Below are 11,178 nucleotides of genomic sequence, written 5' to 3'. Positions count from 1 at the left end.
TTTCTCCACCCCCATTTGCTGAAGTACAAATTTAAGAGAGATTTTAAAAACATAGTACATAGAATAGAAAATAAAAAGAAAGAAAATAAAATGGAATGACAGGTGTGAGTACAACACAATCTATATAAGATAAAAATAAATATGCCCCAAACACATATTTTAGAGATTCACAAAAAAATTATATAAATCAAACACATTAAAATGGCTGCCTTTAATGAAGGGGAGGAATAGGAGAAAAATGAAAATAAATAGAGTAAACAAAAGAAGGTTCTAGTATAGAAAAAAATATGTTGATTTGAAAGAAATTGAGGGTTTTATTTTTTTAAATTAAATACCTGTTCATTATTAAAATAGCCAGTATTAGAAACCAGATCTGCAAGGAAAAATAAAAACTGAAAATATTATTTTTCTTTAGCCTATACTTCTTACAGTGTACAAAGCAATGCAGTAATAGTAGCAGAGAGACTAAAACTCCAAAACATAATTGTTACGCTTGAAGAACTTAAACCAAGTTTGAGTTAAAAGGTATTATTTTAATAAATATTCAGAAAATATCATAGCAGATTGAAATTATAGTTTGTCTTAAGTACTGAATTGATATCTCAATGTTATGTTTACATAACTGCCAAATAATTGACATACTAATATCGATCATTCATGCAGATATCATGTATTCAGTATCAACTGGTGCTAAATTTGAGATATGTCAGTTAACAAAACAGACCAAGAAAACCTCATGAACCTATTTTATTTATTTATAAGTAAAATAATAGAAATAAGGAGTAAGTAAAGTGCTATTTTTAGAGTATTAGAAATAATTTATGCTTTGAGAAAAACAGTAGGGTAAAGAGGGCTGAACGGAGGGGTTTAGGGTACAAGATTTTAAATTAGGTGTTTGGAGCAGGACTCATTGAGAAGGTGACATCTGAACTAATATCCACAGGAGGTGAGACATTTAACTGTGTAGATATCTGTGACAGAGCAGTTCAGGCTACAAGGAGAAATGGTGAAGCAGGAAGATGGAATAGTTTGGGGAAAAATATCAAGTGTCCAGCTTTGAGTAAGTTCCATTTGAGGTGTCTGTTAGACATCCCAGTGGAGACATGGCTCAGGCGGTAGATATATGCATCCGGATTTCAGGAGAGATGTCTAGGCGAGGAATACAATTTGGGAGTCACTGACAGATTATTTTTAAAGCTATGTATTGGCTGAATGATCTCTGTAATGGCGTGTGCATAGCTAGAGTGAAACAAAAGCTAATTCCAAACCGGGGCGGGGGGGAGGGGGCAAGTGAAGAAAGTGTGGGAAGAAAGGAGTAATTAATGGAGTCAAATACTGACCCAGAAATGACAGAAATGATGGAATTATGAGACAAGACCTTTTAGTTTCTTTGTTTTTTTGGTTCATTAAGGATGTGATTTTCAAATGTGTCTTTTAAAAACGTTTTTACAACAGTTTTAAATTCACAGAAAAATTGAGAAGATAAAGAGCTGTCCAATATAGCTGTCCCCACACACGCAGGGCCTCCCATTATCTGCATCTCCTGCAAGCGTCCGTTTGTTACAATTGATGTACCTGTACTGATACATCCCAATCACCCAAAGCCCACAATTTATAGACTGCATTTGGACAAATATATAATGACATGAGTCCATGCTTATATCATACTGAGCATTTTAAACTCTAAAAAAAATTTATGGTTTCTTTTTTCCTTTTTTTTTGTATTTTTCTGAAGCTGGAAACGGGGAGAGACAGACAGACTCCCGCATGCGCCCCACTGGAATACACCCAGCACGCCCACCAGGGGCGAGGCTCTGCCCACCAGGGGGCGATGCTCTGCCCCTCCGGGGCATCGCTCTGCCGCGACCAGAGCCACTCTAGCGCCTGGGGCAGAGGCCAAGGAGCCATCCCCAGTGCCCGGGCCATCTTTGCTCCAATGGAGCCTTGGCTGCGGGAGGGGAAGAGAGAGACAGAGAGGAAGGAGGAGCGGGGGTGGAGAAGCAAATGGGCGCTTCTTCTATGTGCCCTGGCCGGGAATCGAACCCGGGTCCCCCGCACGTCAGGCCGACGCTCTACCGCTGAGCCAACTGGCCAGGGCGGTTTCTTTTTTCTATTTATTGGTTTTTGTTTTTCAAACTATAAGAGAAAGTTTACTTAGGAGGCCACAGAATTAGAAGCAATGAGCTCAGGAAACAAGTTAAACCAAAGGAAGGACCCTTGGAGCTTAGAAGAGAGATGCCAGAAAAACATGTTTAGGGAAAGGAGATGAGGAAGAACATGAAAGCTGCAAAACACAAACAAACCCATATTTCTTTTAAAGAAAAGATATTATGCACGTGCTCATTGCTTTGAAGGAAAACTTGAATTATAAGGTGAAAAATAAAAGCTATAATAAGGTATGCCAACTAGAACTTATAGATATAAAGATACAGTTTATCTTAAAATTTTACTGGATGGAATCCACAGCAGGTCTCTTAAAATAAAGGATCACTGAACTTGAATACGTAACAATAGGACTATCCAAACTTAAACAAAAGATATTAATAGAAAGCAATGACCAGCCTCAGTGACCTGTGAGACAATATCAAATGGTCTAACAGATGTGTAATCGGAGTTCCAAAATCAGGGGAGAAGGAGAGGAGATATTTTCACTATCACCACATCATAGTGAGAGGCTTGTGCTGAAGGCTTCTTTTCTGATTTCCAGTCATGAGTTAGATACCAGTCTGCTGTGAGCCCTAAGCTTTTGGGGACTTCTAATAGGCTCCTTAAGAATCTCCTTGAGACCTTTCCCACCAAGTTTGAAATGGTGTGAGGCGAGACACTCACACTGGGAATTTTCACCAAAAAAATTCTTTCTGTAGGCTACACTTTAACATTTTTATTTCCTCAAGGAAGTTTGATGGTTATATAACCTATTTTTAACCACTCGCTCCATCTGCAAGCCCAGCAAGGTGATCTAGTACTTTAATTTTGAAATGCAGGAGTATTTATACACATCATTTTGTTCTAGGTGTTTTGAGACCCTTACCAAAATGTTAACATAATACTATATTACATTTTGCTTAATCCTGAAGAATGCTTTGTTCTCAGGTTAAAAATATTTTTAAGATTAAAACAACTCTTAAATTCTTGTGTTAGCTGTATTAATGCTGTAATATAAAAATCTACGTTTTACTACAAATGTGTAAAGTGTTGAAATTAACATTTTAAAATATTCATAGCAAAATGGTTTTCTCTTTATTTTAAAAATTATTATTTTATACTGGGTAGAGCAAGATTAAGAATTTATATTGGGTAGAGCAAAAATAATGTGAAGAAGAATTTTGTTTCAAGTTATTTTAAAAACAGCATTTGATACTAAACGTAGGCTAAAAATGACTGGCAAGTATATTGAAAACAATATATTTCTAAAAATTAGTCAAGAAGCTTTCAAAAATGGCATCATGGTGATAATTCTCACCTAAGAATCTTAATTACAATTATATGTAATAGAAGGTCCATAAATTTTACCTCTTTTTTTTTCATTTATTTTATTTTTTTTACCGCTTCTTCTCTTATTTTAATCAGTCCACAATGTTGTGATTATTTTGCCTTCCTACTTTACTGCCAAGGACTTCTGTTAACACTGATATTTTAACCTGTTGCCAAGAATCACAAATGTTGTTAATGACATCTAGAATGGTGAATCCTTTCATGAAGGTTTTCAACTCACTTTGCCCAAGTCCACCAGAGGAATCACCACCAACATCAGCTATAGCCTTACAAGATGTATTTCTTAAATAATACGTCTGGAAAATCAAAATGACTGCTTGACTCTTGGGCTGCAAAATGACTGTTGTGCTAGCAGGCATTAAAACAGCATGAACTGCATTGCACATCTTCATCAGAGCTCTTGAGTAACCGGAGGCATTGTCAACGAGCAGTAATATTTTGAAAAGATTTTTTTTCCCTTCTAAACAGTAGGTCTACACAATGAGCTTAAAATATTCAGTAATCCATGTTGTGAACAGAGGTGCTGCCATCCAGACTTTTGTTGTTCCATTTCTAGAGCACAACAGGCAGAGCAGAGTTAGCATAATTTGTAAGCCTCCTAGGATTTTCAGAATGCTAATAAGTATTGACTTCAACTTAAAGTCACGAACTGCATTAGCCCCTAACAAAAGAGTCACCCTGTCCTTTGAAGCTCTGAAGCCAGGCATTGACTGCTCCTCTCTAGCTATGCTCTGGTGGCAGCTTCTTTCGATACAATGCTGTTGCGTCTACACTGAAAATCTGCTGTTTAGTGTGGTCACCTTCATTAGTTATCCTAGTTTGATCTGAATAACTTGCTGTAGCTTCTACATCAGCACTTACTGCTTCACCTTGCACTTTATGTTACGGAGATGGCTTCTTCCTTAAACCTCATAAACCAACATTTCAAACTCTTTCTGCAACTTCCTCATGTCTATCAGCTTTTACAGAATCGAAGAGGATAAGAGCTTCGCTGTGGGTTAGACTTTGGCTTAAGGGAGTGTTGTGGCTGGTTTGTTCTATTCGGACCACTAAAACTTTCTTCGTATCAGTAATAAAGCTGTTTTGCTTTCTTATCATTTGTGAGTTCACAAGAGTAGCACTTTTAATTTTCTTCAAAGACTTTTCCTTTGCATTCATTCACAGCTTGGCTAACTGGCACAAGAGGAATAGCTGATGGCCTGTCTCAGCTTTCAACATGCCTTTCTCAGACTGATCACATCTAGCTTTCGATTTAAAGTGAGTGATGTGTGCTCTTTCATTCACTTGAACAATTAGAAGTCACTGTAGGGTTAGTAACTGGTATAATTTCAATATTGTTGTATCTCAAGGAGTAGAGAGGCTCAAGGAGAGGAAGAGAAATGGGGGGATGGCTGGTCAAGGGTGCAGTCAAAACACTCACAACACTTAATGATTAAGTTCACTATCTTATATGGGCATGGCTTATGGCAGGGGTCCCCAAACTATGGCCCGCAGGCCACATGCGGCCCCCTGAGGCCATTTATCCGGCCCCCGCTGCACTTCCGGAAGGGGCACCTCTTTCATTGGTGGTCAGTGAGAGGAGCATAGTTCCCATTGAAATACTGGTCAGCTTGTTGATTTAAATTTACTTGTTCTTTATTTTAAATATTGTATTTGTTCCCATTTTGTTTTCTTACTTTAAAATAAGATATGTGCAGTGTGCATAGGGATTTGTTCATAGTTTTTTTATAGTCTGGCCCTCCAGTGGTCTGAGGGACAGTGAACTGGCCCCCTGTGTAAAAAGTTTGGGGACCCCTGGCTTATGGTATTCCAAAACAATGATAATACTAACATCTAAGATCACTGATCACAGATCACCATAACAAATATAATTGAAAAGTTTGAAATACTGTGGGAGTTACCAAAATGTGACATAGAGAGATACAAAGTAAGCAAAGGGTGTTGGAAAGATGCCACATATAGACTTGTTAGATGCAGGGTTGCCAAAATCCTTCTATTTATATTAAAAAATACCCACAGTTTAACTATATTCAATAATTAATAACATATATGGGTGACATTCTTTAACTTCTTTTAACTCTGGATAAAAATACATTAAAATGGCAAAACTTTTTTTTTTTTTTTTTTTTTTTGCCATCTATGTAGTTATGGCTGCAAAGAACTTCATAGTAAAAATCAATCAGGGGTTGAGGAAGGTAGTACGATCTCGAGCATTAGTTTATATTTGGAATGGAATTATGAATTATCCTCTGTGATAGTTTTAATTACGGACTGCCTTAATGCTCTCGAGTCTGAATAAGTAAATGTTTTACATGACTGATGTCCACATAGAGCAAATAAACAGCCTAATGATAAGCTATAAGGTCATTACGCACTCTGAAGATCAATGATATTATTTTACAGCCAAATGGACTAACTGTCCCAGTTCAAGTGAGCCATTCACTCTTTAAAATCAGGCAGGCAGCCAAGACACAGAATGTAAACGTTTCAGGCATTAAAATCAATGAAGTTCATTTAAGAAAATACCCTTTTGCTGATTTTGAAAAAAATAAGTGAATTTAAATTAATCAAATTACCAAACTCTTTATGGATTTCACTATTAGTTTAAAAACCACTATATTAGGACAAGACAAAGTTCAAAGTATTATGATATTGTTTTACTGACTTTGTTGTTTTTAAATTACTGTTTTTTCTCAACTCAATATAATGGATGTCTCAATAGATTACTCAGAAACAGTAAAAAAAATATTAGCAGCTAACTAACAGTTGATATTTTATCCAAGAGAAAAAATATGACTGAGCATCAACAGATGCTTATTTTAGATCACAAAACGGCCATTTCTCTCTCTAGATTAACAAAGGTTATTATATGGATATCACTATGAGTTATTAGTGTGTTAAATAAATCAACTCTACTTTAAACGTATACGGCTTAAATTATAGAGTAATTGGCCTATTTAAATAGTCAGGTTGAGGGCTCATTATTATTAAGAAAAATATGAGGAATTAATTAGAAGAACTAGGGATAAGTAGAATATCCTTAAATGTTATAATATAAAAAGATGTTGGAATATTACCTGGTCTAGTGTAGAAAATAGTCACTACATGGTCCTTTCTGAAGAATTGCTTATATTATGCCTCTTATTATAAGCTGGATGGGAGGAGAAAACAGAAAGGGCAGTTTATGCAAATTCAAGACTTGTGGCAATGAATAGGATGAGAGCCAGTGTGTTAACCCTCCATAAAAATATGGAAGTCTCATATTAAAATCAAAAGATCATGTTCTAGAGATAGGAAACTAATGAGTCTTTAGAAAATAATTTTGTTTCCTTTCATGGGTTTATTACAATTCATTATTTTATGGAAATAAATCTAATTTATAGTCTGTTAATTGTTTACCTTTATAATTTACATTTATTAGCATGTTTGAAGTAGTTAATGATGTCTACTATGGTGACATAAAGTCTGGGTACAAATCTTAGTTACATCACAATTAAGTAAATTTATCCCAAATTATCCAAATTAGAAAAAAGACAAAAGACTGCTTGAAACTAGGATATTATTATAGAGCATTTTCTAATTAGCCGGTTTGAACAACAGTAGCTTTTCTTACTCCTAAATCATCCCTCCTCAGTGGATCTTAGAAAATGAAATTTATGTCACAGAATATCTGAATAACCACACACAATGGATGTAACGTTGGTGATTGGCTGCAATAGAGGTAGAGATTAAGGCATAGAAATATATAAATTACTGTGACTATATAGTCTGGAGTAGAAAACTTCTAAAATGGTTTTATTGCTCTGTAGAAATGTAACCAGTTTTACATTTAATTTAGTATCTCATCCAAGCATTCCTTTCCTGTTTGACTATGTACTTGAAACAGTTTTTTACCCAGATTTTTTATGTCTTTCCTATTATTTTTGTTATTAATGAGCTAAATAAAACTTAGACATATCTGAGAACTTTTTTAAAAGCAAATGCCAGAACCTTGCTAAATGGTTATAAAAAGTTTGCCAAGATTTGTGACATACAGTGTAAGTAATCAGAGGCAGACTACTACAGATCACACCACTGGCTTTGTTTGCTAGAGCTATCTTTTAGAAGTCGCTCAACCTCAGTAGCTTAAAAGAACAGAAGTTTATTCTCTCTCTGTTTCGGAAGCTGAAAGTCTGATATGATGTGTCAGTCGGCCCATGTGATCTCTGAAGGCCCTAAGAGAACACTTTTCCTTGCCTTTTCTTTGCTTTTGATGTTGCTGGCATCCTCGGTGCTCGTTTGTCTCTGTTCTCCATGGTGGACTCCCTCTGTGTCTGTGGCTTTATGTTGCAACTTCTCTCATCTGAAAAGGCCACTAGATGCTGGATTAGGGCTCACTGTAATCCAACATGAATTTATTTTAACTTGATTACATTCACCAAAGACCCTATTTCCAAATGTTACATTCACAGGTTCTAGGGGCGTGGGGTTTAGGGCTTCAACACATCTCTTTGGAGCACAGAATCTAACCTTCAGCCCCAACTACCCATCTTGGCTCATGTATTATCTTTCTTTCCATTGTTCTGGATGAAATGCTCTTTGCTCCTAACTAAAGCTGAACATTCTACATGTATACTAGATCCCACCTCTCTGGCTGTTCAGTGACATCTCTCTATCTGTCTTGGAGCTCACGGTTTTCTCTCTTACCGGGATTATCATCATGGGCATATGACATGTGAAACGTAGCTCATCTTAAAGGCAAAGAAATAAAACCAAACAACTCCCTACCTCACCTTACATCTCCCTCTCGCTGGTATTCCATTTCTTTGTTCTCTTTACAACAAGGCTGTAAATATAAATTAGTTTTCTATACTTCCTGTATCTAGTTCTTTTTACTCTCTCACTCATTGTTCCACCAAAACTGCTCTTGCCAGGGTCAACAATGACCCCCATATGACAAAATTCAATGGTTCATTCTTGGTCTTCACCTTACCTTAACACAGTTGACCACAGCTATCACAGCTACCTCCTTGAAAAGCTTTTTTCTGTCTTCAGAAACCATGGTTGTCTCTTTTTCTCCTAGTCTCACTGATTACATCTCTGGCCTCTTCATCGCCTACATTTAGGATGCCTTTTGGCTCAATTTTAGTTCTCACATTTTTCTAAGGACATGAACAACCAAGGTGCTATCCAGTCTCACAGCTTTACATCTTTAAAGCCATGCTTTAAATCTTAAAATGTTTAAATATTTCTGCAGTGATTCCTGAGTTTCCATTTCCATCTTGATTCTCTCTTGAAAACTTTGAGCTGCTTTATCCCACAGCCCACTTGATATCTTTGATGTCAATATTTGACATATTAATGTTTTGTTTTCTGTTTCTTCCTATTAAACATAAACCATATAAATACCATTTGTTTTATTGTCTTGATAATTATCTGTTGGACATAGTGTAGGCTCATAAAACATAAGTTGACTGACTGCATAACGTTTCTTCTCATATACTACTAAAGAGAAGCAGATTGTAGAGACATTTACAGAATGCAAAGAAAGCAACAAAAATGCAAAGCCTATAGTTTCACAGAAAGGAAAATACTGCTTTGCAGGAGGAAGCTTTTCGGTGAGAGTTGTTCTCTCTTTGCCAGAAAAAGTAGGGCCTTATTTCTTCATTGGGTTCACAGACTAATTGTCTGCTTATTTATATTATTTGGACACATTCTAAAATATTTGAAACATTATGAAGTAGTTGAGAAATAATATAATATAATAATATAATATAATATAATATAATATAATATAATATAATATAATATAATATAATATAATATAATATAATATAATATAATGTAACTGCTATTTGATTATATGACCACCCTTTTAAAAAAGAGTGGCTGAAATAAGCAGATTTTCCTGTGATTGTTTCCTCAGTAGTACCGAAATCTCTAACAATTAAGAACAGATGTTTCAAAAAAAATTACTGCTTTTTTCTTTTCTCAGAAAAGTGCATTATAATCTTACAAATTTAATTCTGGATTCATTACTGTCTGTAGTTTCAAAATTATCTGCCAATTGGTGCACTTATGCATATTATGGTGAATTGCTCCTTTTGCAAAATTAAATAAAATCATATAAAAATCCATCTCCAAGAAGTAAGGAAAATAAAAATTTCTACCATGGGTGAGACCCACTCAGGCAGGATAAGCTATAAAATGTCATAAAATGTACTATTCTTTCTATTCATTTTGATTTTTGGACTCACTAAAGATCAAAACTTATTACTATGCTTTTTCTGATGCCTGTATTCAACTAGAGGGGTGATCAAGGATGATTATACGGTCTTAGTCCAGAATCTCACTAGGTTCTGAGCAGATTATGGGCCTCAAGTGGTTGTTAAGATTAATACCTTTATAATCAGAGAAAAAAGAACAGTCCACTGACACCATAATTAATTAATTCATTTCCCACTTTGTTCATAAAATAAATTTTGGGGGGTGATAATGACAAAGAAGGACTGATAAAACATATCTCAATATGTTTGTCACTACATTAGGGACAGAATCTATCTAAGAAGCAGGTGGTTGGTGAGATAAATAAAAATAAATTGAAAAGAAATTGATCTTTTTTACACAGTCTTAATGGGAGAAACACAATCTTCAGAAATATGGGTATCATTTAAAAATTGGAAAAAGCTAAGAAATGAGTGTGAATAAAAATCTTTTTATCAGTAAAGACTAGAAGAAGACAAAATGATAATGCAGATGAAAATGTTTTGAATATATCTAAAAGGAATAGAGTTTAGAACACAGTGGTAACTCTCAGACTGAATTTCATAATGTTTTAGTACTACTTCTTTAATGAGTTTTGTAGTCAAAGACTTCAGTGTTTCAAAATGAAGAGTCACGTTTCATCTGAAAACTCCATCTGTCGTAAGCTCAGGCACAACAGAAACTGCCATCTTCCCTGAAGTCTGAAGGAATGCAGTTAGAGTCTTATGAAAGCCTTTATAAGACAGCCTTTCTATGTTTTGAATCCCTTTCATGGTGCTTCTGTGGACTCTATGCGTCGTTTTCCCTCTCATAAGTTTCAGGCACAAGCAATACATTAAGCATATTTGGTACTGATTGTGACACAGTATTCTTGTAATCAATATGTGATGACACTTAGAGGCAGTAACTGGATCAAAATGGAATCTAAAGCACATCATCCATGGAGAGTGGGGACCAACTTTTTATATATCTGTTTGCTTTCAAATTGATGTTATTTGCCACACAGTGCTAATTTGAACAATCTCACAGTTTCTGGCTTCTGTTTGTCCCCATATGTTTGAGGTCTCCATTGGAAAGAGTTTAGTGAGTTTTGTCAACATCTTTCTCTAAGAAAACATGTTTTATTTTTTTCTCCAATGATCACTTGGTTAAGCTTCACTGCTTGTGACATTTTAGTTCTAAAGCCTTGCCATATTTAGAGGATGCAGGCATGTGTATCCAGAATATTTTTGGAACTGTTCTTATAGATAAGTCAGTTCTAATTTTTTTTATCCCATAATTTCACTGTTGTTTGTCTTTTCAAATTCTTTTCATGTATAGCATGAATCTTTATAATTATTTGAATTTAGTTTTTCAAATATTCCAAGGTGTCACCATTCTGATCAATGTCTCTAATTACATTTGACATGAATTAAAAAACACATATAGTAGAAATTTTCC

At 35.2% G+C, this 11,178-nt stretch overlaps 1 non-coding gene across 1 annotated transcript; it reads right to left on the bottom strand.

Moving 5' to 3' along the window:
• Positions 1 to 2,022: 2,022 nt before the first annotated feature.
• Positions 2,023 to 2,098, bottom strand: TRNAV-GAC (transfer RNA valine (anticodon GAC)). Its single transcript has one exon. It is a non-coding gene; the product is annotated as a tRNA-Val (tRNA).
• Positions 2,099 to 11,178: the final 9,080 nt, after the last annotated feature.

This window comes from Saccopteryx leptura, chromosome 3 (genome assembly GCF_036850995.1).
Source record: "Saccopteryx leptura isolate mSacLep1 chromosome 3, mSacLep1_pri_phased_curated, whole genome shotgun sequence".
Classification (NCBI taxonomy): domain Eukaryota; kingdom Metazoa; phylum Chordata; class Mammalia; order Chiroptera; family Emballonuridae; genus Saccopteryx; species Saccopteryx leptura.
This window is presented reverse-complemented; position numbering and strand designations above follow the sequence as displayed.